This window comes from Neoarius graeffei, chromosome 16, assembly GCF_027579695.1.
Source record: "Neoarius graeffei isolate fNeoGra1 chromosome 16, fNeoGra1.pri, whole genome shotgun sequence".
Lineage (NCBI taxonomy): Eukaryota > Metazoa > Chordata > Actinopteri > Siluriformes > Ariidae > Neoarius > Neoarius graeffei.
In genome coordinates this window covers 37669812-37677753 of record NC_083584.1, presented here as the reverse complement: position 1 = coordinate 37677753, position 7942 = coordinate 37669812, and positions in this window count along the sequence as shown.

Here is a 7942-nt window from a genome sequence, read left to right as displayed (position 1 = left end):
TTACTGACCAGATGTAGAACAGGATGAAGGATCGTCTCCTTATCTGGGGAGTACGGACTAGATCTGCAGCAGAGTGCTGATTCTTCCCCTGCATCTCCTCACACTTGTCTAACTACAAGAACATCAGCATGGAAGATGTATTATACCTCTTCTTAATATCCTTGATGAAGCAGTTAAAAGTGAACATTTGGCCAAAAATGTATCCCATAAGTAAACAATCATTGGAGACATATTTAGTGTCTGAGATACAAGGAGAATGCAGCTATGGCTGACAAACCATCTTAAAATCTTAAGCAGACCTTCTTATGAGGTTTCTGGTACTGTATGCTAAACATCCATCCATTATCTGTAACCACTTATCCTGTGCAGGGTCACAGGCAAGCTGGAGCCTATCCCAGCTGACTATGGGTGAGAGGTGGGGATTGCCAGATCATTGCAGGGCTGTATGTCAAACAGTTATCTGTAAAAATGGAGAAAGGATTGCTCCATAGCTAAAACAATACTAGTCATCTTAAAACCTTTTATTTCTAAGCATGCCACACAAGCGTCAGACTGGCGTAGGTGTGATCCGGAGCGGGGATTATATGTTAAAAGTGATACAGATGATCATATGGTTACAGTTTGGTTGATGTCCTTATTTAATAAAATACTTTGTGGTAAATCCCTGATGTGGGTGGAGTACAGAAGCATGGCAGGCGGGAACTGAAGTTCTTGCAAAATATTTTTCCTTTCAGCCACACACACACTAATTGACACCAGGTGTAATGACGCTGGTGCAGATAGACTTAATTCCCAGTAACCCATACAGTTCACACAGTGTGCGTGACAAATGTAGTGCCTTGGTCTGTCAGGATTTCTTTCGGAATCCCGACCCAGGAGATAATACAGAAGAGCGCTTCCATAATACCAGTGATGGGAATAACGGCGTTAGAAATAAACGGCGTTACTAACGGCGTTACTTTTTTTTTTAGTAACGAGTAATCTAACTAATTACTTTTTACATCGTTATAACGCCGTTCCCGTTACTTACAATAAAATGCTATGCGTTACTTTATTAAAGCTGTTCTCATCTGGCACGCTGCTCATTCAGCCTTTCTTTCCTCTGCTTTAGTGTGGGGCGGGGAGACGCGAGACAACGGCATAGTCAGCCAATCAGAGTAGCTTTGGACAACATACGTAGGTAGGCTCCGCCTACTGCACTACTGCGCACACTTTCAATCAGAAGACACAGCGATGGCAAGCGGTCAGCCCAGCACTGCGCTTTCACATTGGAAATACAGACATTACTTTTCATTACTTGAAATAAAAGGCAAAAATGTCTACGTGCAATGCACATTATGTCGAGGAACAAAGCGTTTGTCCTCGTCAGTGGCCAGTAATTAGTAACAATTTTAATAACTACAAAAATATATTAAATTTGATAGATGTCTTATCTCACATTGTCCCACAAAAATATTAATATAGTGTAGATAACATTACTAACTGGTTCTGTTAAGTGTCCATTTCAGTCATTGAACACATTTAACATTCACTTTTATTATGATTACACTAATTGAAATTTTTTTTGGGGGGGGGGCACAAAATGTAACGGAATAATTACTTTCCCTGGTAATTAGTTACTTTTATGACAAAGTAACTCCGTTACTAACTCAGTTACTTTTTGGGAAAAGTAACTAGTAACTACTAATTACTTTTTGAAAGTAACGTGCCCAACACTGCATAATACTGCATGCTAAGATTCAAAGGTTTTTTTTCTTTATTGTCAATTCAGTATATATAAAAGGACATATAGGAGAATTGAAATGCCATTTCTCTCTCACCTTACTTGTAAAATCAGATTAACAATGTACAAAATAGCAGTAGTGCAAATACAGGACAATATCTGTAACGGAGGTGCGTAGAGTAGCTTATGAGGTGTATATGAGCAGTAGTGCAAATGAGCAATAGCAGCAGATACAACAGTAATGCAAATGATTGTAGTGTGATGTGCAAATGGATGAGAGAGTGTTTCTTGTGTGAATGAATGTGTTACAGACCAGGGGTGGGGGGGGGGGGGTAGGTAGTGGACAGAGTTCAGCATCCTGACAGCCTGGTGGATGAAGCTGTTCAGTAGTCTTGTGGAGCAGGCCCGGAGACTCTGGTACCTTTCCCCTGAGGGCAGGAGGCTGAAGAGGGAGTGTGAAGGGTGGGAGGTGTCACCAGCAATGCTGATGGCTCTGCGAGTGAGACAGGAGTGATGGATGTCTGTAAGGAAGGGCTGAAGGATACCAATGATCTTGCTGGCCGTGTTTACTATGCGTTGCAGAGTCTTCCGGCAGGAGGCATTGCAACCTCCGTACCATGCAGGTGCCAGTGAGGACACTCAATGGTGCCACTGTAGAAAGAGCACATGATGGGGGGTGGGACTCGTGCACTCCTCAGTTTGTGGAGGAAGTAGAGGCGAGTTTGAGCCTTCTTGGCCAGCGATGCAGTGTTGTTGGACCAGGAGAGGTCCTCAGCGATGTGCACCCCTAGGAATTTGGTGCTGCTCGCCCTCTCCATTGCAGCACCGTTGATGGTCAGAGGGGGATGCTGAGAGTGACCTCTTCTGAAGTCAACCACAATCTCTTGGTCTTCCCCACATTCAGGAAGAGATTGTTGTCTTCACTCCACTGGACCAGTTGGCTCACCTCATTCCTGTAGTTGGCTTCATTGTATTCTGATGAATACGATGATTCATCAGAATACGTAGATATTGCAGAGAGGCACCGCTTCCGGATATCACGTTGCATAGTCCACCAGAACTAAAATAAAGCGATATCCCCATGCTGACTGATCTAATGGCCCTTCGAGGTCCATCCCAATTCGCTCAAATGGGGTCTCGATTAAAGGGAGGGGGTGCAAAGGCACTTTTGGAGTGGCTGCAGGATTTACTAGTTGGCATTCGCGGCATGCCGCACACCACTGACGGACATCCCCGTGAATCCCTGGCCAATAGAACTGGGCCATTATTTGGGCAAGTGTTTTATCCTGCCCTAAGTGTCCAGCCATGGGGTTAAAGTGAGCTGCGTGGAATACTAATAATACTACTGCTCTTTGGGATTAATAATTGGGTTATTTGTTCACCAATTTGAGTGTCCTGTGTCACTCGGTACAACCTATCTTTAATAAGAGTGAAATAAGGGAAGGCCGGTGTCATGCTTGGCTGAAGAGTTTGACCATCGATTACTCTCACTTGGTCAAAATCATGCTGCAGAGTTTCATCTCGCGACTGCTCTAACGGGAAATCCTCAAGGGAATCCCCAAGAGAGGGAGGAGGAGCAGGCTGCTCCTCACTCCTCGTGTTGCTCTGATGTGGTGCTGATGTAGATGGCTCTGTGACAGCTTTTCCAGTCAGCGCCACACAGGGATCTTCCCGTGACATCCTAGTGCAGGACCCACTATGTGTTAAATGTTCCATCAGCTTTTTAAACCCTGGCCAATCAGTCCCCAAAATCAATGAGTGGGTGAGACGAGGATTAACCGATGCCTTTGTTCTATGCATTTGGCCCTGGAATAGAATACGGACAGATACTAAGGGATAATTGTGAACATCCCTGTGCAGAGACACACACAACACTTTCACCACTTGTGCTCTCCTCAATGCCTCACCTTGCACCAGGCGTTGGTGAATTGAGGTCTGATTACAACCGGAATCCATCAACGCGTGATGTGTATCCCCTTGAACACTTACCGGTATGCGATAAGTTCTGGCCCGATCGGGGGCAGTCTCTGGCACATCGGGGATCCAGATCACAGCTTCCACCTGCCTCGCAGAGCCCTGACTCCGGAGATGCTCCGGCTCCCCGCCACGCCAGCATACCAGCCCAGGTTTTCCCCTCTGCATTGGTGCTATGGGCATCACTCACCTGTGGGGGGGGAGGACACAGACACGGAAGAGGGAGACGGGAGGACACCACGGGTGCGACAGGACGGCTGGGGAGGAGCTGGCCCCCGCCTCCGTGGTGGGGAAGTGGAGCAAGGACGAGAGAGAGGGAGAGAAGAGAAACGAGGAGAGGCACCTTCGCCTCATCCGCCTGCCGTAGGAACTGCCACCAGATGGTCCTCCGCTAACTCGATAGCTCATTGGAGTGATGCCGGGCGAGGACACTGGACCCATTCCGCCGGTCCTTCCGGAAGCCAAGAGATGAACTGTTTCAGTGCCACCAGGTCGATGATCCTGTCGGTGTTGCAGTCTTCCGTCCTCAGCCATTGCCGGCAGGCGTCCCGGAGTTGTTGGCTGAATGTGAACGGCTGGCGGACCTCCTCCAGTGTCAGCTTCCGGAACTGCTGGCGATGTTGTTCCAGGGAGCGGCCGACCCACTGCAAGATGGCTCTCTTGAGGTTGGTGTAGATGAGCCGGCTGTCGGCAGGGAGCTGCTGCGCCGTGAGCTGCGCCTCGCTAGTCAGGAGCAGGAGGAGGCGTGCTGCTCGAGTGGCCACCCCCACGTTTGGGCCACTTGCTCAAAGAGAGCGATGAAGGCTTCGGGCTTGTCATGCGGGACCATCTTTGTGAGGGTGACCGTGGACGCCCCTGCTGATGGAAGCAGATACCGGAACGCCTGGCGATCTTCCCGCTGGGCCAGCATCAAGGCTCCAAAGCATTGCTCTTGCTCCTTCCGGAGGGCGGTCAGTGCTTGATGCTGATTCTGCTGGGCAGCAGTGAGGGCATGGATGAGCTCCGTAAATGGGGGAGGACTTCATGGGGTGGTTCCCTTCCGTACTTGATATCCCGGCTTTCAGCACCACTGTTGTAAATCCCTGATGTGGGTGGAGTACAGAACCACAGCAGGCAGGAACTGGCGTTCTTGCAAACTTTTATTTTTTCTTTTCAGCTTCACTCGTGCTGCTCACAGACGTGCGTGTGCGCACACGTGTTCTGGTCGGGAGAGAGCTCTTCTCTGCTCTGCTCCTCCTTTTGTGCTCTATCACTGCAAAAAAAAAAAAAAAACCACACACACAGTAATTGACACCAGGTGTAATGACTTAGCCACTTACCTTCCCCAACCCCGCCCTCCGTTCACAAACTGCCACTTGGCCATGCCCCCGTTGCCACACAATTTTATACAAATGGTATTGTTACACAAGTGGGAAGCTATGACGTAATGGTTAGAGAAGCAGCTTTGGGACCAAAAGGTCACCAATTTGATTCCCTGGACCAGCAGGAATGGCTGAAGTGCCCTTGAGAGAGGCACCTAATCTCCGGGCTGCTTTGGGTATGTTGTACATCGCTTTCGAAAAGAGTGACTGCTAAATGCCTGTAATGTAATGCAGTGTGACAAAACCAGGTGATGTATAGGCAAGTTGTACAATGCTAAAATTAAATTTCATTTTTGGCCAAAATCTCCCTTTAAATCAAGGGTTCTCAAATATATATGTGTGTGTGTGTGTGTGTGTTGTGGTTTTTTTTTTTTATTTAATTTTTTTTTAATTCTACTTTCTGCCTCACGATTTAGATTAGTCTGCCAGTTTGCCTGAATAAACACTCTCTGTTTTTACCCCGTCTGTTGCTTGCCTTCCTGACATTTACATTGAAACCCTTAGCTCTTAAGGAGGGTTTGAGTTGGAGTCCTCTGAACATAATCCAACTATTCAATTATTAGGCTTATTATTTATGGCTGTCATATTCTGGCTATTTATTGAAGACAGATTTTTAAAAATATATTTGTAAATTATTATTTATAGGCCAACTTGTTTTTAGTTACTGAGTTTTAGATTAAACCTGTTTAATGCAAGTGTGATTAGGCAGGCTAATATTTAGAACAACTCAATAAATACAAGTTTGATAATGGAGTGTTGTGATTTCCATCACTATAGCATAATTAACAAACTACACTTCATAGACCCCACTTCGAGAACCACTACTTAAATATCCCACTAGTAACAAGCGAGTAAACAGTCATGGCAAAACAAGCATATATTCTGTTTGCATAGCTTGTTTTTACAGATCACATTACACCCAAACATGGACCTCTGGGACACAGCTTGCTCCTAGTGCTCAGGTGATGCCAGAGTTGCCTTAGCAATCCGCTAGCTTCAGTCTGTCACTTACAGGGTACAACGGTAGCCTGATTGGCTAACTGCCTCGAGGGGTTAACTCATTGCCATAACTTAATATCTCATTCACATGCTTTATTAATTCATGGCCACAAATTATTGATCACATAATATTTTTTCCACCCATGTCTGAAGAACATCCAATAAAAATTAGGATTAAAGTTACTTCAGGAGTTGTTTGTTTTCTAATATAACCATGATACTGGTTGGCTAGCAAGCTAACATACTGTAAACCAGGGGTTCTCAACCTTTTCTGCTTTAAGACCCATCTATTCATACTTGTACTGAGTTGGGGTCCATTAAAAAAGATCCCCAATTATTTTGGTTCATCTATTCTATTAGAATCTAATAATCTACTGTAAAGTGTATTAATGGGATGCAACATCACTCCCTGTTACAGATGGAAATTACATAAATGCAATAAAAACAAATTTTTAGATTGTAGATATTGTATTTAAAACTGTATGGATGTGCCAGAAGCCAAACCCTGCATGCAGGCCATTCTCAGTCAGAAGGGATTAATGATCCAAAAGAACTTACTCACATGTTTTTGTACAGCAAACAAGCAAGTTATAAAAGCCAAGAAGTACACTCAAAAGAAGTGGGCATAGAACCCACTCAATGGGATAGATCCTTACACGCTAACAAACAAGGATTTTTCCTATGACAGAAAAATTTACTAGCTAAATTTGACATTAGTAGAATAAATATTGATCCTATCATAGCCGTAACTAAATACAAAGACAATAGTTATGCATACTATTAACTTAATTGTGAAGATAATTAACAGATAATCAACAGATTTTAAGTTTTTTTTAAAAAGATTGTGTATATTTTTAGCCTTTTGTATTTGTAATTATTTGCAGCTGTAAATGCACAACCCCACCAGCTCTGCTGATCAACTTATCGTGTTTAAATAAAGTTATTCATTATGAACTGGAAAATTATCTATCCGTTGAGTTCCCCGACATCTCAGACTACCTGGTGCTGCAGACATCGTTCTACACGGACACACAGATGAAAACCTGGAAGAGCATGAAGGCGTACAACTTTTTATATGTGGCTGGGTTAAAGATCTGGGGATCAGGACACTACAAGATAAATCCTGTATCGTTTTTGTCCAGGTAAATAGGAGTTTCTGGGCTTTTTGTCTGTGTCTTTGCGATGATTGGTAGGACACTACAAGTTTTGGTATCGGGTGTAAACACCACAGCCACTCGATTCCCAATCCTCTCTGCTCTTCTCTTCCAGCAGGCATCACAGATGAATATAATTTACCCACAAATATATTTATTTATAGCTCTCTCTCTCTCTAGGGCGGCACGGTGGTGTAGTGGTTAGCGCTGTCGCCTCACAGCAAGAAGGTCCTGGGTTCGAGCCCCGGGGCCGGCGAGGGCCTTTCTGTGTGGAGTTTGCATGTTCTCCCCGTGTCCGCGTGGGTTTCCTCCGGGTGCTCCGGTTTCCCCCCACAGTCCAAAGACATGCAGGTGAGGTTAACTGGTGACTCTAAATTGACCGTAGGTGTGAATGTGAGTGTGAATGGTTGTCTGTGTCTATGTGTCAGCCCTGTGATGACCTGGTGACTTGTCCAGGGTGTACCCCGCCTTTCGCCCGTAGTCAGCTGGGATAGGCTCCAGCTTGCCTGCGACCCTGTAGAAGGATAAAGCGGCTAGAGATAATGAGATGAGATGAGCTCTCTCTCTCTACACTCTGTGTGTATGTGTGCGCGTGCAGTTAAATGTAGAGAAGGAATGTGACAAAATGCAGGCTTGTTCGTCTTAATTTATCCACAAATATATTTATTCCACTTGCAAAGCGTTCGGCAAACCAGCTACCGGATTTGGGACACTACGACATCCTGAACTAT